This window comes from Pteropus medius, unplaced genomic scaffold (assembly GCF_902729225.1).
Source record: "Pteropus medius unplaced genomic scaffold, Ma_sr-lr_union100, whole genome shotgun sequence".
NCBI classification, from domain to species: Eukaryota; Metazoa; Chordata; class Mammalia; order Chiroptera; family Pteropodidae; genus Pteropus; species Pteropus medius.
In genome coordinates, this window is record NW_024342471.1 from 19,280,724 (window position 1) to 19,304,866 (window position 24,143).

The 24,143-nt window shown below is 48.4% G+C and overlaps 1 long non-coding RNA gene across 2 annotated transcripts in view; it reads left to right on the forward strand.

Annotated features, from left to right (window-relative positions):
• The window catches only part of LOC120603801 (uncharacterized), a 151,658-nt gene that overhangs the window by 120,627 nt on the left and 6,888 nt on the right, over window positions 1-24,143 (forward strand). The window contains exons 3-4 of one of the 2 annotated variants that reach the window (XR_005653137.1): window positions 16,084-16,216; window positions 18,563-18,674. This is a non-coding gene — a long non-coding RNA (uncharacterized LOC120603801). The remainder of the gene's footprint in view (window positions 1-16,083; window positions 16,217-18,562; window positions 18,675-24,143) is intronic. The other variant, XR_005653136.1, reaches the window with a different exon arrangement.

The following is a 24,143-nucleotide window of genomic DNA, read 5'->3' on the forward strand; positions in this document are numbered from 1 at the left end:
CTTTGGCATACAATTGTATCTAGCTAGACTTTTAAAAATTTGTATTGAGCTATGGCACACAAAAGAAGTGCTCAGTTTGGTGAATTTTGACAGCTATGAAATGAGTACCCAAATGAACAGGTGGCACGTTCCACCCCAGAACCCCTCTCTGTCCCCTCTAGTCACTTCTACTGCTTGGGGCACCACTTCACTGACTTCTGTCACCGTAGATTTGTTTCACTGGTTTCTAAACTTTGTATCAGATCTGTTGTTGTCCCTATAAATTTGCCTTTCCCAGGATGTCATCTGAGTGGCATCCTATAGTGTGCTGCCTTTTGAGTCTGGCTTTTTTTTTTTTTTTTCACTCAGCATAATGCTTTTGAGATGCATCGATTTCATAGTATGTTATCAATATGTTATTTTGAATAGTAGTTTATTGCTAAATAGTGTTCCATTGTATGGATGTACTTGCAGCTTGTTTACCCATTCATCACTTGAGGGCCGTTTGGGCTGTTTCCATTTTTTAGTGATTTATAAATAAAACTCCTCTAAACATTTGCAAATAGGTTTATGTATGTACATAATTTTTATTTATCTTGAGGAGATGTTGAGGAGTAGAATTGCTAGGTCATTTGTAAGTACATACGTGACTTAATCAGAAACTGCTAAACTGATTCCAAAGTACCTGGACCATTTCGCATTCCCACCCGCAATGCAAGAAAGTTTCCATCGCTTCCCATCCTTGCCAGCACTTGGTATTGTCAGGTGTTTTTTTTTGTTCTGTCTGTCTGTCTGTCTATCTATCTATCTATCTATCTATCTATCTATCTATCTATCTATCTATCATCTATTTATTTTTTGTTTTAGCCGTTCTAGTAGGTATATACTGGTATGTCATTGTGATGTATTTTCCTAATGACTGGTGGCGTTGAGCATCTTTTGATGTGGTTATTTGTCATCTGTACATTTTCTTTGGTGTAAATCTATTTGAACTTTTTGTCTGTTTAAAACATTAGATTGTTTTCTTATTAATGGGTTTGGAGAGTTCTTTATATATTCTGGATACAAGTCAGTTCTTTGTCAGACGTGTGATTTGCAAACACTTTCTCCCAGTCTGTGGCTTGTCTTTTTTGTTCTCTTAACAAATAGACCTTAATAACATTGTTTTGCTTTCATTGTGATGATTTTTCTGGTTATCTTTGATTTGTGGCAAGGTTCTTTGCTCTTTGTTTTCAAATCTAGGGATAGTATCGAATATTCCCTTTTAGAATAAATTTATTTAAATAAAAAGTTAAGTTGACTTGAAGAAAAATATTAAGTAATAATAGTAGAGTTGTAAAGCAGACTACCCATAAGTCATGAAGGTAGTTACTTGAATAAGCAGTGTGGGCAGCTTTAATTCATTCCATCGACAAATATTGATTGAGCTCCCACTATGTGCCAGGCTCTGTCTCAGGTGCTGGGACACAGTGACAAATGAGAGGAACAGTTTCTGCCCTTTGGTCGGTGGTTTTGCTCCAGCAAGCTCCTCTTCATCCCTCAAAAGCCAACTTGAATGACCCTTCCTCCATCCGGCCTTCCCTGAAACACTCACCACACCGTATGTTTTCTGTTTCTGTGAGCGTCTTTCTGGGACATGTCTGATGGCCTCCAGCTGGGTGGCACAGAGACTGGTGCATAGGTCCTCAATACATACTGCCTCACAAAGTAGATGCTCTTCTGAGACGCCAAAGCCGAGTTTGCTGATTTCGTTGGTTGAAATCAGCCAGGTCCACCTTAGTGGAGTGGCCCAAAGCCCCTTTCCACTGCGGTCTTGGCTGGCGCCATGGAAACCAAGGCCATCCTCCTAGGCTTCCCTCCCACTGACAAAGACACCGGGAGAAAAAGTCTCCCAGGCCCAACGTCTTCAGCTCCACTCTTTGCTCCCCATCTGGTGCCCCGGATGCTTTCCCTGAGTGATACCAGTGTCTCACGAACACTTACCAGGCATCTCTTGGCTCTGACTTGGCCCTGGTGTCGGCTGCACCCGGCACCCAGCAGCCTTCCTCCTGCTCCTCCACGCCAGCACACCAGCCTGCCTCTGTTCCGCCAGCACACCGAGCTCCTTCCCATGCCCGGGCCTTTGCACTTGCTGTTCCCTGCATCTGGAACCCTCTTTTTCCAGCTCGTCACGTGACTGACTCGTTCTCCACGTTCGGTGCCGAGCTTTAATGACACCTCCTCAGAGGCCCTCATCAAACGCCCCTTCTGCTTTTTATTCTATCATTCTGTTTATTTTCTTTGTAGTACTAATGACTCTCATTTCAGAATTTATTTGTTTGTTCATTTGTTTTTGTCTGTGTAGAAATCAGTAGCATGAATGACATCAGCAATACCGTGAGGGATTTTGGTCTGGCCTTCTCTGTCTCCTCGATGCCTGGCACAGTGCTCAGCGTGTAGGTACTCAATAAACATTTGGTGAATGAATGAGTGAATGAAGGAGTGCATGAGCTCTCTCTTCTCAAGATGCACTCAAAGCAGAGTTGAGCCCATCAGCCCATGTGTCAGACTAATGGCCCTCTGAGCATCTTCAAGGTGGGACCATGTGTCTTCTTCTTTGCCCCCATACCGCCCCTGTGTCCGGCCCAGTGCTAAGTGCTGCCCCCGGGTCTACCAGACTTGAGTCCTACCAGCTGCCCAGCCTGGGGGGCACTTCACCACCCTCAGAGCTGACCTGTCAGAAGTTCTTCTCGAGACCTCACAGGCCATAGGGTATGGACAGTGCCGGAGGGAGCTGTGTGGGGTCCAGGGACCCCACGTGGAATCCCATCAACTCTCACCATGGCAGAGTCATTCCAGCTCCCTCTCATTCTCCTGGTCCTGCTTGGGGGTCGTGTGTCTTTACCACCTTCCTACCACCTGTTCTTCCTAGGAAACCCAGAGCAGACCCCTTTGCCAAGCTATCAGCAGCAGTGGTGTCTGGCTTCGTTTCACTTCTTTGTATAATTTGCTGAATATCTTCTATTTACAGCAAGCGCCTTAGGTTGGCTTCCCCTAGAAGCAGATCCCTAGGAGATCTGAAAATTAGAAAGCAAGTGGTTTATTTGGGAGGTGACCCCAGAAAGCACTGGTAGGGAAGCAGGGAAGTGAGACTAGGAAGGGAGGGCAGCCACTGCAGAGTTCCAGCAGGTAACCACTGTGGGCCGCCGGGGGCGAATCAGCTGCAGACCTCTGGTGTAGACCATGCACCTCCAGGTTATCCACGTGGGGGTGGGGGTGGAGATGGGGGTGGCAAGGGAGCCAAGGACTGTGTACACCTGCTCCCTGGAGTGTTAATCCCAGCCCTTCTAGCTCCCGCAGGTGGGCAGAGTCCACAGGTAAAGGGCAGGTGTAGGCAGCTGGAATTCGGTCTGTGGGAGGAGAGGTGGGCGGGGCACCGCCAGCAAATGCCTCGCCCATAATACTGGTTTCTCATTTAAAGCAGGGATTACTTGTTTCCTTAAACTAAAGAAATGTTTCCATTAAACTAAGTCTAAATAAAAATTTTAAGAGCGAGTTGACTTAAAGAAAAAGTATGTAAATAGCATACAGGGGAAATGGGAATATGGCAAACACTGCTATTTTTAAGGGTGTTTAAAGCTTTCGACAAGCAGACTTGTCTCCTTTGTGACCTACCAGGATGGTGGGTGTGTTGGGGGTGGAAAGATCACCCTCTTCCTCTCAGCATGCCTGCCTCACACCCACTCCAACTCTGCCATGGCTTCTTCCCAGTCTTGGACATAGTGGAAATGGGCCATGAAGCTCGAAGCCCTTTGCGACTTGGAGTCTGTCACTTAACACCTCTAGGTCTGTATGTTAAAAAGGTATGTTCTAAAGTCACAGGAAAGAGTCAATGTACAAATATAGCCAAGACAATTCTGGAAAAGGAAAACTGAGAGGAAGGACTTGTTCGTACAGACATTAGAATATATGGCAGAGTGTAGAAAATAAAACAATATGGTATTGGCGAGAATACATTGGCAGATATATCAAGAGAACAGAATAAAGAGTACAGAAATTAACCTGGGTGTCACCTGTCCTGCCTAGTGGATACAAAAGGGTTTGGAAAAGGGGAGACATCATTTAGCATGGAATTCCCTGGATTATTCCTGGGCTTGGGCAGTGGCTTCCTAGCAGGCCCCCTATCTTTGGCCCTTCCCTCTGATGCATCTACAAATGCACTGGGGAGACTCACCCTCATGGACCACACACATCTACCCTGGAAATCTCAGAGGCCTCCAGCACACAATGAGTTAGATAACAGGTGGCACCAAGGAAGGAGGTTCCTTTCTCTGAGTTCTCTTTGATTTTTCTGATTAGCCCATGCAGCAAGCCTCGCCTGGGCACTGGCAGGCCATCAATATCTTCCCAAAGCTTACTCTTCTCCCTGTATGAGGCAGAGCAGGCCTTGAGGCAGAGCACTCAACAGGTCGTAGAATCCAGCTAGAATTTAATAATATTGTTTTGTGATCGTTGTTTTTTAAGGTTACTTTCCATCTGTAGAAATGAGCATTTGTTTTCTCTTTCTGGTAGTGATACAGATTTTCCTTAAAGGAAAATTTTACTGACACATGCTACAACCAAATGAACCTCTAAAACATGATGCTAAGTGAAAGAATTCAGACGCAGAAGGCCACTTATTGTATGATTCTGTTTCCACAAAGTATTCAGAATAGCTAAATCCGTAGAGACAGAAAGCAGATTAGAGTTTGCCAGGGGCTGGGAAATTGGTGGTCCCAGGGGAACAGGGAACAACTGCTTAAGGGGTATGAAGTCTTTTTTTGGCGGGGGGGGGCGCGATGAAAATGTTTTCTAACTGGTTTGAGGTGGTGATTGCACAACTGCGTGAATGTACCACATGCCACTGAATTGTTGACTTTAAAATGGTCAATTTGATGTCATGTAAATTTCACCTCCGTAAATTATTTTAAAAAACCAACTGAGCATGCAACCACTATGGAAAACAGCATGGAGGTTACTCAAAAAATTAAAAGTAGAACTACCATGTGACGCAGCAATTCCAGTTCTGGGTGTCTATTCTAAACACTAATTTGAAAAGATACATGCATTCCTGTGTTCATTGCACATTATTCCCAATACCCAAGAGCTGGAGGCAATCTAGGTGTCCATCAGTGGACAAATGGATAAAGAATATGCGGTGCATATATACAGTGAAATATTATTCAGCCATAAAAAAGTGAAATCTTGCCACTTGTGACAACAGGGGTGGATCTAGAGGGTATTATGTTAAGTGAAATAGGTCAGACAGTGAAAGACAGATGTGGTATGATTTCACTTATATATGGAATCTAAAAAATAAAACAAATGAACAAACAAAACAAAACAGAAACAGATTCATAGATACAGAGAACAAACTCATGGTTACCGGAGGGGAGGGAGGTGGGTGGATGGGCGAGAAAGGCAAAGGGAATTAAGAGGCACAAACTATTGGTTATAAAATAAGTAAGTCACAGGGATGTAATGTACGGCGTAGAGAATGTTGTCAGTAACATCGTTAATAACATTGTATGGTGACAGATGGCGACTAGACTTGTGGTGATCACTTCATAAGGTATGTAAATGTGGGATCACTGTGCCGTGCACTTGAAACTAATACAATATTGCACGTCAACTGTACTTTCACAAAACAAACACAAAAAACCAACCGAGCAAACAGAAACATCAGTTTCCTTAATAAAAAGTATGAAAGGATTGAAAGACGACTTTTAAGTGAGGTTTGGGAGTCACTGGCTAAGAGGATCGGTCTCACCTCCACCCCTTGGCTCACGCCTTGCCAGGGCCTGGAATGTCCTCTCTGTGCACTGCAGAGTCCTGCCCAGCTTTAGGGACCCAGGCCAAGGCTCACCAATGCGGGAAGCCCTCTTGGATCATGTAGGCCCATCAGGTGACCAGAGCAGGCAGGTGGGCCCAGTCCTGCAACCCTTCAGACCCGGGTGTGAAACCCAGCCACGCTGCTTACTGGGCTCTTAACTTTGAGCATATGGCTTAAGCTCTCCCAAAAGGCCTCGGTTTTCTTCTCCGTAAAATGGAGGCTCATGGCAGTTCTGATCTCACAAGGTTGGGTTACTACGTGGAAACTCTGTGGACAGGGCCTGGTACAGAGCAGGTACCCTCGATTCACGTTGAGCACCAATCCCACAAAAATTACATCTGCCGGCCTGATGTTTCTGGACTGTGAGCAAGGTCTCAGCCTTCAGCATCTCTGTAGCCATAGTTCCTGCACACGGCTCGCACATAGTAGGTCCCCAAGAAGGGCATGTTGATTGATGCCCAAAGGAGTTCCCAGAATCTTCTCTGCCCCCACCGCAGTCCAGCCCCCTGGACTGCTGCAATAGCCCCTGGTCTCCTGGCTTCTGTCCTGCACCCGCCCCCACCCCAATCCATTCTCCACACTCAGCCAGAGGGGTCTTATTAGAACCCAGCTCACATCCTGTCCATCCCCTGCTCAGAACCTTCTCTGGGCTCTCGCCTTGCTCAGAATAAGAGCTGAGGTCCCCGCCATGGTCCACGAGGCAGGCTGCCTTCCACCAGCACCGCTCTGCCCTCATCTCCCCCACTAGCCCCTCTTGGCTTTGGCCATGACAGTTTCCTACTGTTGCTCTAAAACTCCAGGTCTCCACCTTCGGGCCTTTGCACCTGCTTTTCCCTTTCCCCAGGTATCACCCACTGCTCACTTCCTCACCCCCTTCAGGCCTTGGTTCAGACAGCACCTGTTCAGGGAGGCTTTCCTGGTTTCCCAGATCTCAGTGGACTCCAACGCTCTCTTCCTCCCCTAGGAAAGGCCTTTGGCTGGAGACCCACGTCTCAGGTAGAGGAGAGGCTCCCGGGCCTCACTCTGGACTTGGGGCCCGGGGTCAGCCGTGCATGCAGGCAACACCCGGGCTATACTTGGCGCAGAGGCCTCTGCCTGCCTTCCCGCCGTGGGAGGCTGCACTGTCCTACTCACACGGGCTTTTAGGGCGCAGGTGGGAAAACCCCACATCCTCCTCCACTTACCTGACTGGGGCTGACTCAGACCCTCACTCCTGGCCAGAGGGAGCCGCAGCCGCCCCGCCCAGCCCCTTGATGGGAAACAGGGCTGCTAGGGCCTGACTGAGCCAAACACTGACTCACCTCGCCCCGCCCAGCCTCTGCCACTGGAAGTCACACCTCCCTCTGGCTAGAGACGCTCCAGCCCTTTGCTCCCACGGGAGCTTTCCCACTCTGTGCCTTTGCCCAAGCCGTGCCGTAGCGGTGCCCCTCTGCTTGGAGCCCTTCTGCCTGGAGCCCTTCTTTTCCTTCGAGTCCAGCCCGAGGGCCGTCTCCTGACAGGAAACGTTGGGGTCCTCTGGCCAGAAGGCTGAAGGGGTAGTGCTAGAGGTAATAAGGATGATGACGATGATGATTAATAACAGTTCCTAGCCGTGCTTACCGTGTGCCAGGCACTGTTCTAAACCTTTTATTGTATTAACTCATTCAACCCTCACAGTAATCTTAGGAGGCCGGGACTTTCATTTTCCCACAGCACAGAGTGGTTAGTAACTAGGGCAAGGTTACCGGTTGGTCATCGGGAGAGGGGGATCCGAATCTAGGCAGTCTGGAGGTCAGGCCTCCGTTCTCACCCCCAGATCTGGAGAACCGAGTGGAGGCCCTGAGGCTGGGATCCGAGCACCTGGGCGGGGAGGCGATCCGAGGCCCGGGTTCTGTGTCCATGTGGCCCCCCACAGTGGGAGCCAGCCCCCGTCTTCAGATGGCAGCTTCCCTGCAGAGGGCACTGCCACCAGCTTTCTCTGGTCCTCAGTCCATCTATTGAGGTGAATCCTCAGAACACAGGGTCTGAGCAATCCAGCAACAGCTGCTCGAAAGGAATTTCTACTTAGGAAGTAAAGAGCATGGTTGGGCACTTAACCTGTTACCCGCCCCAGCAGCCCTGTGAAAGGAGAGAGTTTCTAACATTCATCTTACAGAGGAGACTAAGGCCCAGAGAGTAACAGGATTTGCTCAAGGTCACAGAGCTAGGATGTGGCAGAGACTGAATGTAAACCCAGAGTTATTCTGACATCACAAGGCTGGAGTCCCTTTGACTGGATGGTGACATAGCATCTCAGTGAAGAACAGGGCAAGACCCCAGATGTCAGAGCCTTGAACTTCTATTCATATCACCCTTTCTCTCCAGCATTCTACTAAACTCCAACCACCCATCTGTTCATCTACCCATCCACCCCTTCATCTAGCTATCCTTCCATTCATTGATTTATCCATCCATCCACACATCCACCATCCAAATATCTATCTATCCATCCTTCCGTTATTCTACATAGTCCTTCCATTCACGCCTTTATCCATCCATTCACACTTCCATCCACTTTTTCTCTTCATCTACCTATCCATTTTTCTGTCCCTCCTACCATCTATCCTTCTATTTTTCTATCCTTTCATTTATCCATTTATTCATCAATTTAAACATCATCTATCCATCTAACCACCCATCAATTCTTCCATCAGTCCATCCATTTATCCATCCATCCATCCATCCATCCACTCACGCATTTACCCACACATCCATCTATCCCTCTACATATCCATTCACCCATACATCTCATAAACGTTTATTTAACTGATGGCTGCTGTGCCCAAGTCTTTAGATCTCTGTGCCTTGAGCCAGAAGAAACACGCTTAATTAGGTTTATGTTAATTTGTTGTTCCAGGAAGGCTAATTGTGGGGTTTGTAAACAGCCCTTTCATGGCTGGGAAGTTACTTAAGAGGACAGTTAAGTAAGCAACCACCGGTGGAAACAGTGCTGGTACACAGCGGGTCCAGAGTCATGACCCGCCTTTCAAGGTGGGAAGAAGGCTGAGTTGCAGACAGTGTGGAGGCTCTGGGGTCAGAAAGGAAGTCAGAATAATGGGAACAGTGGCAATAATAGCTCACATGTTTTGAATGCCTGCTGTGTGCCAGATGCTATGCTAAGCCCAGCCCTTACAGCAATTTCAGGTGATGGAAACCATTATGATGCCATTTATGGATGGAAAGACTGAGACTCAGGGAAGGGAAATTGTATGCTTATGGTCACATAGCTGGAGAGTAGCACAGTCATGACTCCGATCTAGACCCGTCTGTGTCCAGCAATAATGATAATGAAAGCAAATAATTATATAGCACTCGTTACGGGCCAGGCCCTGTTCTAAGAGTCTTCTTTACTCACTTAATACTCACACAACCCTATGAGGTCGGTATTATCGTCACCCTCATTTTACAGACGAGAAAGTGGGGATTGAGAGACATAAAGTAACTTGTTAAGATTGCTGAGCTAGGCGGTAGCAGATTTTTTTTTTTGAATTAAATGTCTGGACCCAAGTCCTACCGTTAACCATGTTATGCAGTGGAATACACCTGATATACATTCAGTTTAGAGAGATTCGGCCACACATGGTTGGCCAAATATTTTTTTAATCATGTTTCCTCCTATTTTATGTATCTAAAAATACACTATCATTTTAACTTTATTGTGCCTTTTTTGTTACTTAGTCCAAGAGTCAGTGAACTTTTTCTGTGAAAGACCAGAGAATAAGTATTTTAGGCTTTCTGGACCATATGGTTTCTGTTGCAACTACTCAACTCAGCTACAGTAGCTGGAGAGCAACCACAGACAATACGAAACTAATGTGTGTGGCTATGTGCTAATAAAACTTTATTTACAAACACAGGTGGAATACCAGATCAGTCCTAAAGGCTACAGTTTGCCGATGCCTGACTTTGTGTACTGTACATGTACTTGTATTCACCAAACCATGTTCTCTTGCCCTTTTATAAGTGATATGAAAGATTTCCAAGGATAACTTCAACCATTGCTGAGTTTCACCTTTAGGCCGTTTGTTCACCACATGCCTTTTACACCATTTATTCAATGGCCCACAATTGGCAGCTTCTGAAAGAATTTGCAAATTCCCGGGATTCATCTAACTTGTTTATTCACAAGGCCAGTTAATGAATGACACCCATGAGGGGTGCTCAGCCTGGCTGACTCCCCACCAGGGACGCAGAGTGCTAAGCCCTGGAAATTACTCTTCTCCACGTCCAAGTTCCGTAAACTTACTTGAAAAAAAAAATTCCTAAAGCGAAAGTTAAAAAATCCTGTGGCTGGGGCCCTAATACTATTTTCTATTGGTGATAAGAACACGGAAATGAAAGGGCGAGCAGTGGAGATATTACACAATGTACTCAGGGCTGGTGAGAACAAAATGGGGTCAGCTCAGGAAGATCCCCTTTCCCCTTAGCCACACCCCCTTCCCCTCAACATCTATTTCCTAGTTTCAGAAAAGTCATGAGCCCAAGGGAACAGCATATAGTCACTCAAAAGGCGAATGACAACTTCGGGTAAAAATATTTGCAACATAAATGTAGACAAATGATTTATTTCCATAATATATAAAAATCCCTGCAGAACAATAAGGAAAAGAACCCCACCCACTAGAATAATGGGGTAGTGGGTGGGAATAGGCAATTTATAGAAAATGTGATACATATGGCAGATAAACTTGCAAGATGTTCCTTGCTGATGTGCCTTGCAAGATGTGCCTTGCTGGTAACCAGGTGAATGCAAATTTACAAAATGATTAGGTGACATTTTCTACTCCTCAGGTTGACAAAAGGAAAAGATTCATAGTGTGAAGTGTTCAGGAGACTGGGGAACTGGTCACACGCATATTGCTGGTGTGAGTGTGAACTGGAACGGCCTCTCGGGAAGACAATTTCATAGTATCCAGTAAAATTGTAAATTCTTATTTTCCAGAACTCAGCAATTCCATTGTTTGGCGAACATCAGGCACAAGGAGTATGTGCCAAGATGGTCACTGGAAACAACCTAAATATCCATCGATGGGGGAAAGGTTAAAACACCTTGCAGTGGTCTGAGGTCTCTACAGCTTTTGAGGCAGAGCCTGCCCACCTCCACTACTGGTGCTGAACTGACTAGATGCTCACTCTTCCCAGTGTCCCTCAGAGCTAGGGGCAGGGATTATGTCAGGGATGGTCTCCCTGAGGTGACATTTGAGCTGAGTCCTAAAGGAAGAAAAGGAGCTAACTTTGGAAAGAGCATAGCAGGTGGCCAACTCAGCAAGTGCAAAGGCCCTGAGACAGGAAAGGATCAGATGAAGTGGGAGGAGAACCGAGCGATGCTTCTGACTTGGAAACTGAGGCCCAGAGAAGGAAAAGGACAGCCCAAGGTCATAGCGTTGGACGTGGTGGAGCCAGGTGGGAACGTTTGCTGCCTACCCCAAGAGAGCTTTGTACTGGTGCTGAGCTGCCTGTCTAGGGTGGAGGCCTCTGAGCTGCTTGAAGGCCTCTATCCATGTTTCTCTCCAGTAATCCCCTCGTGATTAGAACCGATCATTGGAGACCCAGGCCTCAGGCTTGTGCCAGCCTTGCCCTGCCAGCCAAGGCCAGCAGTACCACAGAGGGGCATCTGAGAGCTTCACACTCTGCCTCTGAGCTGGAGGGTCAGCAGAATCTACAGTCACTGTCTTACCTAAATAGTAGCTAGGGAAGGTGCCCAGAATAGACACTTTCCCTGTAGCATCTAATCAACTCCTGGTAAGAGCTCTGTGAGGAGGTATTATTAGTCCTATTTTATGGCTCGGAACACTGAGGCTCAGAGAGATTAAATACGTTGACTCCAGACCCTGTGGTCTTCACTCTCACAGTCCACACCCTGTTCCTCTGGATCCTAAGGCAAGAATAAGGCCATATTTTTTTAAATGACAGAGCCGCAGATGGGAAAGGACAATCTCACCTAGGACTTCATTATGTAAAAAGGAACTCTGAGGTCTCGAGAGGGAAAAGAATTATCCCTTGACTATACAGAACCAGACCTGGAGCTGGGTCTCCCTATTCCAAGGAGGGCCCTTCTAGCTTTATCCTCCGATTCACCTCCACCCTCATTCCTTCCCTTCATGTTGGCTTGACTGGTCTCTAGGCTGTTGCTCCAGCATGCCAATCTAAATCCTGCCTCAGGGCCTTTGCACTTGCTCTTCTCCCACCAGATCTGGCCCATCACTTCTTGCCTGCCCTCCTTGACTACTCCATTGACAGTAGCTCTGCATTCACTCTTCTTGATTTATTTTTCTGCCTAGCACTTCTCAGCCTCTGTCATTATATTAAATGTTTATATAATTGTTTGTTGTCCATCTCCCTGCTTAGAATATCAGTTCCTTGAGGGCAAGGACTTTATTTGCAGCTGTTTCCCCTGTGTCCAATCCAGGGCCTGGCTCCCCATAATGCTTAATATGTCCTTGTGGAATGTATGGATGGGTAATGGATAAATGGATGGATGGATGGATGGATTGATGGATAGATGGATGGATGGGTGGTGATGGATGAATGGATGGATGGATGGAATGAATGGAATGGATGATGAATGATGGAATAGGTGATGATAAATGGATGAGATGGATGAATGAATGGATGATGATGATGATGATGAGATGGATGAATGAATGGATAGATAGATGGTGGACATTTCTCTCAGCATCGCTTCCCACCCCTGAGCTCTGAGTCTCCCACTAGGATGTTCTGACTTGACTCATCTGGCTCCAAGCCTGAGCAGACAGCTCTGGGTGCTTCTACAGGATTGGGCAGGAGTTGCTGTTTCTCACCTTTGTCTGAGGCTGGGCAAACAAAAGCCTTTGTTTTCCCTCCCTTGCTTGGCCCCTCTACAGCCCAGGGCGGGAAGTTGCTGGCAAGTCAGCAAGTTAACTTTGCTACAACTTAACTTTGAGACTTAACCTGTCAAGCTGGGCCCAAGGCTCCTGTGGTCACAGTGAACCTGGGCATGATGGGGGTGCGATGTGGGGCACAGTGACCGAGCCACAGAGATTCCTACCTGGGCGGACCCCAGAGCCTTCTGGAGATGTTATTTTCAAATAGTCCTAAGTGATAGGTACTATTATGCCCGTTTCATAGGTGGGGAAACTGAGGCACAGAGTGGCAAAGTCAGTGGCTGAGGACTGACTTTGTTCCCAGCTATTCCGAACAGAGCAGGCTTGCACCAGGGTCTGTGAATCTGACACCAGGGCCCTTGGCTGCCCTTTCTCCTCCAAAGTCACTTTTTCTGATGCCTTTTGACCCATTCAGTTCAGCAACCGCAAAGAATTGACCCACTCGGTTCCACAAGGAATTATTGTTGTTCATGTTATTTTTTGCCATGAATCCCTCCTGGTCTTTGTTTTTCTTCTTTAACCTCAGTACACAGACAGATGCCACATCATAAAGGCTGAGAGGCTTCTGGAGTGAGAGCTTCATTCCACAGGTACAGCTGCATGAACCATGTTTATTAGGCTTATTTTAAATTGCTCCCCCACCCCTCAAGAAAGGCGGGAAGTCTTAAAATTACTTCTCTCCAAAAACAGAGCTCAGAGGCGCCGCCCTGCCCCGGAAGCTCTCTGACCTGCCCCATAAGGAATTATTAATTATGATTTGTCTTTATAATCGTCCATTTGGAGTCTCGAGTGACACACGCTCAGACTTGTCCATTCTTAAAAGAAGGAATCAAAGGTTCATGGAACTAAGTTATATTTAACTAGTGGAATTACTTGGATGCAGCCCTGGATTTAATGTGTGACCTTGGGCAAATCCCTCCCCTCCCTGGGCTTCTGTTTTCCTAGTTGAAGGAGGAGGAACGTGGACTAGCATATAACACAGGGTTTAGACTATATAGTTCCCAAACTGTGACTATGTCAGGGATATATGAAATCGTTTCAGTTGTACATGGATAGGTATTTTGTATGTTGTATTTTTTATTTTAACTTTTAAAATTTAATAGTGTTATAACATTTCATTTATAAACGCAGACATTGTTGGTTGTTGGGATGGCCACACGGAGAAAGAGCTCTGCTTCACATAGTCATTCAGGTATCCTGACTAATGGGGACTCTGCCATCTTCGACTGGTAGCTTCCAAAGTCACCCTGGGGATCAACATCCAGCCAGTGAGAGGAGAGACGGTGGAGAAGGACCCATCCACCCTGAATGACACACATGTATACATTTCTCCTCACGTTCCATTGGCCAGAACTAGTCACATGGTGCCACCTGGATGCAAAGGCAATTGCGTAATGTAGTCACCTGGCTGGGCAGCTACTTACCTACCACTCTACACTTTAGAGGAGGAGCATGACTCTTTGGCAGCCACGTGGCCAGCTCTGCCTCAGTCTTCTCTTTTTAAATGAATAAGTTGAGGAACAGAGCTTTGCCACCCCATTTGTCAATAAATTAAAATATGATGTACAATTTCCTATAGACTGGGAGGAATCATTCCACCCAATATTAAAGTTTACTACACAGTAATCAAGGCAGCGTAGTATTGGCAGAGGGATAGACATAGAATCAATGGACGAGAGTACAGGACTCAGAAATAGACCCACACAAACATGCCCAGCTTATTTTTGACAAGGTGAAAAGAAATGCAATGGAAGATAACCTTTTCAGTAAATCTTGATGGGGCAATCGGATATCTGTAGGCAACAGAACAAAAGAAAATGACAAAAAACAAAGCAAATTCTTGACTCAAACCTCAGATCTTGTATAAAATTTAACTCGAAATGAATCATAGACTTAAATGTAAAACATAAAACATTTACGGAGGTTTTATAGTTAAAAGAAAATCAATCGTTGGGGTCTAGGGCTAGGCAAAGAATTATTAGACTTGAACACCAAAATCATGATTCATAAAAGGAAAAATTGATAAGTTGTGCCTCATCAAAATTAAAACCTTTCGCTTTGTGAAAGGCCTTTTAAGAGGATGAAAAGACAAACTACAGTCTGAGAGAAAATATTTGCAAACAACATATCTGACAAAGGGCTAGTATCTAGAATGTATCAGGAACACTAAAAAATCAGCAATTAAAAAAAATACAATTAGAAAATGAACAGAAGGCAGGAACAGACATTTCACTGAAGAGGATGCACAGATGCAAATATGCACATGAAAAGAATTTCGATGTCATTAGCCATTAAGGAAATACAAAGTAAAACCACAATGAGATATTACTGCACACCTATCAGAATGACTAAAACAAAAAATGATGAGAACACTGAATGCTGACGAGCATTGGAGAAACTGGATCACTCACACATTCCTAGTGGGAATGTAAAATGGTACAATGTTCTGGAAAACAGTTAGGCAATTTCTTAAAAACTACCATATGACCCAGAAATTACACTCCTGGACATAGAAATGGAAACTTGTGTTCATGCAAAAACCTGTACACAAGTGTTCATAGTAGTTTGATTCATAGCAGGCAAAACCTGGAAGCACCCCAGATGCCTTTCAACAGCGAATAAACTGTGGTGCATCCATACTATGGAATGCTATCCATCAATAAAAAGGAACCAAATATCGATTCACACAACAATTTGGATGACTCTTTAGGGAATTATGTTGAGTAAAAAAAGTCAATCCCAAAGGCTTGCATGCCATATAATTCCAGTTATATGACAGTCTTGAGCTCATACAATTAATTATAGGAATGTAGAACAGATTAGTGGTTGCCGGGGGTCGGGGACAGAGTTGGGGGTGGGCAAGGAGTTCAGGGTGGGCTGTGAAAGGGTGTTGGAGATGTTCTGCATCTTGGCTGTGTCAGGGTCAACATCCTGGTTGTGATGTTGTTCTATGGTTCCGCAAGGTGTTATCACTAGAGAAAACTGGGGAGAGGGTACGTGGGGTCTCTCCGTTTATTTCTTCCAACTTTTTGTGAATCTACAATAATCTCAAAATAAAAAAAAATTATTGAAGAACACAAATACAATTTTTTATATCCAGACATGTCTGAATATAATTGTGTCTTTGGTAACATGGAGGCACCATCAGAATCTCATTAGACATATTGTAGTGGTGAAGTGTGTGGCTTGACAATGAAGTTTCTGGGTTTAAATCTCAGCTGACCAGACCTCTCGCCTCCCTGAGCCTCAGCTCCCACACTTGCGAGTGGCTGAGCAATGAGGAGACCTGTCTTGAGAGGTCGCTGTGGAGACTCAACAAGATGATCCATGAAATGCACAGTGCTCATTCGCATAATTGTTACTTTTCAGGGCTGTGGCAGGTGGAGGAAGGGAACTCGAGGTGTCATCTGAGAGCTGTAGGTTGGGACTGTGACTGTCCATCCATCCCGTGGTTTGTGTCCCTTCTCACAATCAGAATGTGTCCTGAAGGGGCTGAACTGAGGTTAGCCTGGTTGGGTCTTGTCTGCTCTCCAGATTCTGGTGTATACTTTCATAGAAGTTTCTCAGTGAAGGCAGAACTCAGCCATTGCCTGTGGACTGGGTGGCTCAGGTGTACCAACAGCCCAGGGGCTAGCCTCTCTAAGTCAAGAAAGAGAAGGAATGGAACTTGTGCTTATTGCATACCTACTGTGTGCCTGATGGTTTATATGCTCTAACTCACTAATTCCCCCAGCAATCTTGCACAATAGGTATCGTTATTATCCCTACTTCCTACAGGAGAAAACTGAGGCTCAGAGAAGACAATGGACTTGTCTAAGGTCATGCAACCTGTCATGGTGGAGCTGAGATCTGAACCCTGGTCTGTCTGACTTAAATCCAGTGTCGTTTTCACTATTCACAATAACCTTACCATTTATTGACCATCTACTACGGCCAATTACTGTGCTTAGCTCTTTCTGTTGAGGTGTCATTATCTCCCATTTTAGAGAAGAGAAAACAGGGATTACGAGAGATAAGTTGCCAAGATAGACAACAGTTCTAAAAAAAAAAAACAAAACAAATGACAGCGTTCCTTTGTGCCCCCAATCCCACCCTCAGCTCCAGCTCTACCCAGCCAAGAACATTCAAGCTTGGAGACTTAAATGCTGATTCAGCAAACAGCTGGCACCTTGGGATATGATGCCTGGGCAGGCCTTGGGTGTTGAACTTCAGCTTCAGTGGGCCAGGGTCAGCCAAGACAGCCAGAGCTTCCCCCGGGGGCTTGGTGGGGTCACTGGGAGCTGCTGACAGACCCCGCTCCCGCCTTGGTCCTGACAGACAGAGTGGCAGTTGAAAGAGGCTAGAGGTGGCGGCAGTGGTGACAACTTCCTTTTGAGTAATAACATTTACTGAAAAGCAATTCTGCTTTTAGCACCAGAAGTTCACCACCCTCGCAAGTAGGCGCCTAAGAATACCTTCATTCAACCACAGTTCAGAGATTGACACCGATTCCCTTCTGCATTACCTCCAGGAGAGTTTCACATTTGGTATAGAAGGGAAACCAAATACCACAATTATAGGAGTAGGCGGAAGGGGTGCGGAGAGGGGGGTGATGCAAGGGGGGCCAGGTGGCATCAACCACGGCCCCCCGAAGCCTCCACAGGCAGCCTCCAGGCAGTGGCCCGGCCCCTGCTCTTCAGTTACTGGAAAGACATCGACAAGCTCAGAATGAAACCACCCAGCTGACAATTTCTCTTCCTTTTACAAGAAAAAGAAAGTGATTATCCTTGAAGCAAACATGACTTTGGAGACCAGGGATTCATCTAGCTACTCTGCAAATTAGAGGCAGAGTCACAGCTGCCCCAGGGACTCTGGGCCCTTGCCTGTCACCCTCCTTTGGTCCTTTGAATGGCCTCTTTTATCCATCACTGAAAATCTAGTCTGCACATGGGAAGGAAGGGTCTTAAATATTAGGAGCTCACCCAGGCCCCAGACAGCTATGAAATGGCTGAGGGCAAGGGAGAAGGCATGAGTGGGGAGGAGATGTGGTGTGTCAGGCAGAGGCACAAGGCTGCAGAGAGCAGCCCCGAGAGGTCCCCTCTCTTCCCATCTGATCCGGCCTCCTGACTCACGCCAGAACCAGAGGTAGTCAAGGAATTAAAAAGATTCTGGCCTTGGAAGTTACACAGATATGGGTTCAAATTCCACCTCTGCCATTCAATGGCTGTGTGACCCTGGGCAAGTGACTTCATCTCTCCGATCCTCAGCTTCCTCATCTCTGAGATGGGGATAGTAATAGGAAATCAGGTCATGACCCTCCCCTGCTTAAAATCCTCAGGTGGCTCCCACCTCACTTGTCAGAAAAACCAAAGTCCTCCCTGTGGCCTAGCAGGCCCTGCGTGGTCCACCTTCCCCCTTACAACCTCATCTCCTTCTGTTCTCTCTCTCCCCTGCCTCAGGGCCTTTGAACTTGCTGTTCCCGCTGCCTGCAGCATCCTTCCCCCAGATACCCCTCTTTCTCCCTATCTGGGTCTCTGTTTATATGTCCCCAAGAGGCCTGCTCTGACCTCCTCTTTTAAATTCCTCCTGTTACTCTTTGTCCCTTTACCCAGCATTAACTTTTTCCCCACTACTTGATGTTATGATTTTGGGAGTTGATTTCTCCCCACACTCTAGACTATAATAAGCTCGTTCAGTTCTGTGTCATTCTCCATTAAGTCTTCAGAGCCTGGCACATAGTAGGTACTCATCAAATGTTCATTGAGTGAGCAAGTGCAGGGTTATTTGGTGAGGATGAAGAGTGTAGATTGCTCAGTACCAGCACAGAGTACTTGCTCACTAAATGTTACTATCTTTTCTCTCTTTCCAGCACCAGCCGTGTGTCACGGGCTCATTGACTTCCTACAACAGAAGGATGCCTTTTACGGATACAGAATCAAGGCTGGAGCGCCCAGGTGGCCTGCCTCAGCTCACACAAAGAGGTGAGGCTTTGAAGTCTGGTCTGTGAGACTCTTGGCCTCCTGAATGATGGTACCAGTATCTGATATGACCTGGGCCTGGCTGGTGTAGGGTCTGGCTGAGGGAAATGGTGGGTGGAGCCCTTCAGACCCTCGAGAGGGTTATGGGTGGTGGGAGAGCTGGCTTTGGCTTTGAGGGTCTCCGGCCAACTTTGGGCCTTGGGACTGGGGTTCATGCCCCTGTTCTGCAGTCCTGCAGTTCCCATGAAGGGGACCCAGAGTTCTCAGAGAGGGGCTTTTTCAACTTCTGTTTCTGGAAAGTTCTATCCCAGGAAGGGCAGAGGCTTGAGGAGCTACTGGATGTGGCTGGAGCCTCAGAGACTAGGAGACCCCGGGTGTTCTCTCTCCCTGGCACCCAACCAGTTCTGAAGGAGAGGGACTTTCCAGAGAAGTCTGCCTCCTGGCTCCTCCGAGCCTGCCCAAGAGACCATTAGGCCCAGTCCTGCCTTGGTTTCCCTGTTTTTACTTCTTAGAGAGGCCAGAGAGTCTGGGGTAAATAGCCCTGGCATGACGGCTGGTCTCCCCTGAGCCTGATGTATGGGAATTTTGGAGCCACAAATGTCTTCCACAGTCTGGGGATGAGACCCTCCACCCACACATCTGCCCCCGACCCTGGGTTGAGCTGGGCCTACAGCCGGTCTAGGGTGGGCTGGGACGTTCGTTGCTTGTGGGTCTTGCCTAGAGGTGGGGGTTTCGCCTCTGCCCATCGGAGCTGCCTGTTATGTGAGGACCCCTCCCACACTGCTACAGAGACGGGGATGCAAGTGGGACACCAGGAAGGACTGTGTCCTGCCATTTTATCACACTCGAAGGTGACCATACCCGTTGAACCCCCTAGAGCAGACCTTGCTGACCGGCCGCCCACAGGCCAAATCCAGGCCGGGAGTATGTTTGGTTTGGCCCTTGAAGTATTTTCTAAAAATGTGAATCTGTTGCCAACATTTGAAATTCCAGGAGATTTCATATAAAATCCATTTCTCTGGCTTCTCTTGAAAAAAATGGGAAGATCCGGCTATACTAGTAGGCCCACATTCCTGTAGGACATAGAAGGCCGGAGTGCGTCATGGGTGCCCCTTTCAGAGGGACACAGAGCAGGTGCTCTCCTCTTCAGCCGTCTCTGCTCAGCCACTTTCCTCTTACACGGTGCCTGCTAAGGCCTTGAAGTGTGACTAGGAGTCCACCAGACAAAGGGGCGGAAGGGTAATCCGGGACAGGGGAATGGCAAGCGTCCGTGGGATTCGTCTGTTCAAGATTCATTTGACGAGTGTGCACTGAATGCTTACTGCAGACACTGGGGCAGATGGCAGGAAGCCAAGCAGATAAAAATCCTTGCCAGCCCTTCTCAGCTGGTTACCATTTTGTCCCGCAGGGACACTGGCAATGTTTGGAGGCATTCGTGGTGTCACAACTGGGTGGGGGAGGGGACGCGACTGTCATCTAGTGCGTAGAGGCCAGCGCTGCTGCTAAACTAATCCTACGATGCGCAGGACAGTGGTTCACAGCAGAGGAGGATCTGGCCCCAGCGTCAGGAGTGCCAAGGTCAAGAAACCCCAGTTCAGGAGGAGATAAAAAACCAGACAAGCCACTAAAGACATCATCTGAAGTCAGGTGGAGCTAATGAAATGAATAGGCGTGGCAGTGGGGGTTAGGAGCGGGGAGGTTCCATTTGAGCAGAGACCTGGGGACAAGGAGGAGCAGGTCCTAAAAAGATGGGGACCCCCCTGCCAAGGTGGCCCTGCGCCGTCTCGCTCACTGAGCGGCACCCTCCCTTTGTGCCCTGCTCTGTCCTCACCACAGCCCTGCTCGCGGGGTGGGGATCGGTGGGCCTGTACCGCTTTACAAAGGGCCTTGGCCAGATGTCACAAGCCCCTAAGAGGCTGACCCGGGTCACATGACCACTCTGAGCTGATTTCCTCGGGGTATGAAGTGATGATAATCACTGAACCACCTTCTCTCATTGAGTCCATCAACAAACATCAGTGAGGAGCCCACTGTGGCCTAGGGAGACGGAGCGACTTCAGGGTGAGGTGCTCAGCACTGGTCACAGCACATAGTAGGTACACAGAAAACACTAGTCAGATGAATGCAAAGAAGGGATAAATGGATAAACAAGCCCCAGTCCATGTAAGATAATGATCATGGCCAGCGCTGATTGAGTGCCTACTGTGTGCCAGACCCCAGCTGTGCGTAAGCATTTCACAGAACGGATACCTCTCAGAGGGAGGGATAATGATCATCCCCATTTGCATGGTGAGAAGAACGATGTACAGAGAGGGGACATCAATTGCCCAGGGCCTTATGGCAAGGAAGCAGTAGGGCTGGCACTGGAGCTCAGGCCTCCTGGATCTCAGGCCTGTCCCCACTGCCTTGGCGTTTTGTATGCTCTGACTCAGTTCATCCTCCCACCAATCCTGTGAGACAGCTGACAGCATGAGCCCATTTTACAGGTGAGGTAGCTGAGGTGCAGAGAGCCAAAGTGACTCGCCCAGGGTCACACAGCATGTGTGTTTGAATCTGCGTTCCACAGTGCTGACCACCAGGCCCCACCCCTTGTAATCCCTAGCTGCCCCTTGAGGTGAGTTACTCAGCCCTGAGGGGTTGGGGAGGGAAGGTGGGTCAGGGGGTTAAGCCCCTTGGGGTCTACAGGACCAGGCAGGAGGCTCTGGAGGAGGTGGGGTCCTGGGGTGGGAGGGTGGGAGCAGGCGGGCCTGGGGAGCCGCCAGCCTTCCGCCCCCACATGCCTGCACTGCACCGCGCTATTGAGAGGCTGCCCTGTGGCGAGCACCAGGCTGACAATGGCTCCTTGTGTCTGCGCAGGTGGTGTGGTGGGGAGGCATTGTTCTCCAGGACACGTTCCCGCCATGGCTGGCTGCAGGCGGTCCCCGTCCCAGGACACTTGGCACAGGGCTGTTCCGGGTGCCTGAGGGAGGTGTGTGTGATGCTGGAGAGAGAGAAAAAGAGAGAGAGAAAGAGAGAGACAGAGACAGAGACAGACAGAGAGAGAGAGACGGAGAGAGAGAATGTGTGTGTGTGAGAGATGCTGGAGTGCGTGTGTGGGCGAGTGTGTATGGAAGGGAATGTATATGTCTGACACTGGCTCTAAGTGTGTCCATGCATGTCTTGCACACTGTGGCAGTGTGTCTGAGCAGGCTTGTGGCTATCAGCGTCTATTGTGTCTGTCTGAGTGAGTGCATCTCCCTGGTGTATCTGTGGCTCTATGTGTATCTGCTCCATGTGTGTCTCCAACTCTGTGTGCCTTGTGTGCTGAGTGAGTCTGCCCTTCTCTGCACGTGTCTCTGTCTCCGTCTGAGTCTGTCTGTGGAGCGTCTTGACACCAAGGGGACAGCAGAGCCCTGGCTTCGGGGCGAGTCCTGTTGCCTATATAGGAGGAAACGGGACGGGGAGCCGCTCAGCACCAGTTCAGGCAGAGAGGAAGGCTAGCACAAAAGCCAGAGGCAAGACGGAGCTGGGTGTTGTACAGGAGCACCCAGGAGGCCAGGGCAGCTGCAGTAGAGTGACCGAGGGGAGAGGACATCAGGGGCCACCCACGGGCCAGGGTGCGGAGTTGGAACTTCGTTCTGAGATGGAGTCGTTGGAGGGTCTGCATCTGGGAGTGACAAGGTCTGACTGCGTTTTATGGAGTTGCCTCTGGCTGCCGGTGGAGAGTGAGCTGCAGGGCAAGCATGGCAGCTGTTGGGGTGTTACCACGGCCCGTTTCACGAAGGAGTTTCCCAGCCATGACCTCAGGGTGCCCCCATTCCAGGAATTACAGTTCCCCATTTTGCAGAAGTGGAAACTGAGGCCTTGGGAGGAGAAATGCCTTCCAAGGCTGGAAGTTTGGGAGCTGATCCAAGGCCAAAGCCAGTTCTCATCCTCCTCATCCTGGCTCCCCGCCAAGTCCTTTCCTGTCCCAGGGCTGTGTGTGGAGGTCGGTGTCTGTGCTAAAGACAGAGGACCCGCTGTCCTCCTCCCAGGAATCAGGACTCTGGAGCCAGAGGGCTTAGGTTTACATCTTGTCTCAGCCACTTAACAGCTGAGTGACCTTGGGCAAGTCACACTGCCTCTCTGTGCCCGGTTTCCTCATCTGCAAACTGGGAATAATGATAATACCCGCCTCTCAATTATGTTGTGCCACTGATAATCCTTCCCGTAAATGGACCCTCCCTCTTCTTTATCTTTCTCCAAAACACTTAATCACCCTCTGTCGCACTACGTGTTATATTTATTTGCTGCAGCATTAGAGCGTCACCTCCATAAAAGCAGGAAGTTTGAGATGTTTTGCTCACTGCTAATGTCTAGAACAATGTCCTGCATATGGTCAGTGCTCAGTGAATTGTAGTCACACGTGTAAAATGCTGGAACACGGCCTGACACGTAGTAAGCGTGGCTGAGAATTAGCTGTGTTGTAGCTGGGAGTCGGCTGGGAGCTGGGCAACCGAAAGCACCAGCCCACCACGTGGGAACCGGAGTCCCCATTCCCTTTTCTGCACATTGTTCTCCACTTCCGGATCTGCTTAGCCCTCATTGGCCCGACACTTCCTGTCTTCTGTCTCCGTATTTGAAAACAGGTTGGCTCTGGCAGTTGCTATGCGCTGGCAGGGTCATGCCCCTGCAAGGGGGCTTGGTTCCCCCACCTGGCCATGGCTTATTCAGTGGCTCTAATGGTCTCTGCTCTCAGGACATTCCCCAATATTGGGGCCTGACCACGTCCCATGTCCAGGATTCCTGTCCCCCTGTTGGTAACAGCAAACAGAACCCTCTGGTGTTGGACAAGTCCACTTGGCAGCTCAAACAGAAACGTCCTACCAACGGCACAAGGAGCCGTTGGGCAAATACTGGTCAAGTCCAGCGTGTTTGTCAAGGAGGCAGCTTTGCGATCTTTTAATCTTTCTAAGAAAGAACGAAAGGAGAGACTTAGATTTCAGAGGCTAATTGGTGGTGTGGTGATCTCCCAAGGTCCTCGCGTCCAGCCCCCTGCCACCTGGTCATCAGCTCTGGGCCCCCCGCTGCACCCCGTGTCCCTGACTTCCCGAGGAGGGCCAGGAGCTGGAGAGGGATATTGGGCCCAGGCAAAGGACAGGCTTCCTCTGCCCTCCTTCTCTCCTGACTCTCAGCCCTGTGGGGATGGCTGCGAGTGCCAGGGATGCTCAGCGGATGTGGGGGATGAGCCTGGGGTGGCCATGGTCCCTTCCTCGGGTATCGGCTGGTGTACGAGGGCTTCGTTTAACATAACTGGGTAACCGTGGCGTCTGCCCACTGTCCCCCGCCACCCCACTGCTGCCAGGCTTCAGGCCTCCATCTCCCAGGCTTCCGTTCAGCCCACATTTATTGAGCACCTACTATGTGCCTTGCCCCCTGGGGACAATGAAAAGTCCTTGAGTAGCGCATGGCTTGGCCTTTTGCAGACAGCGAGGAGGCCAGTGGGGCTGGAGC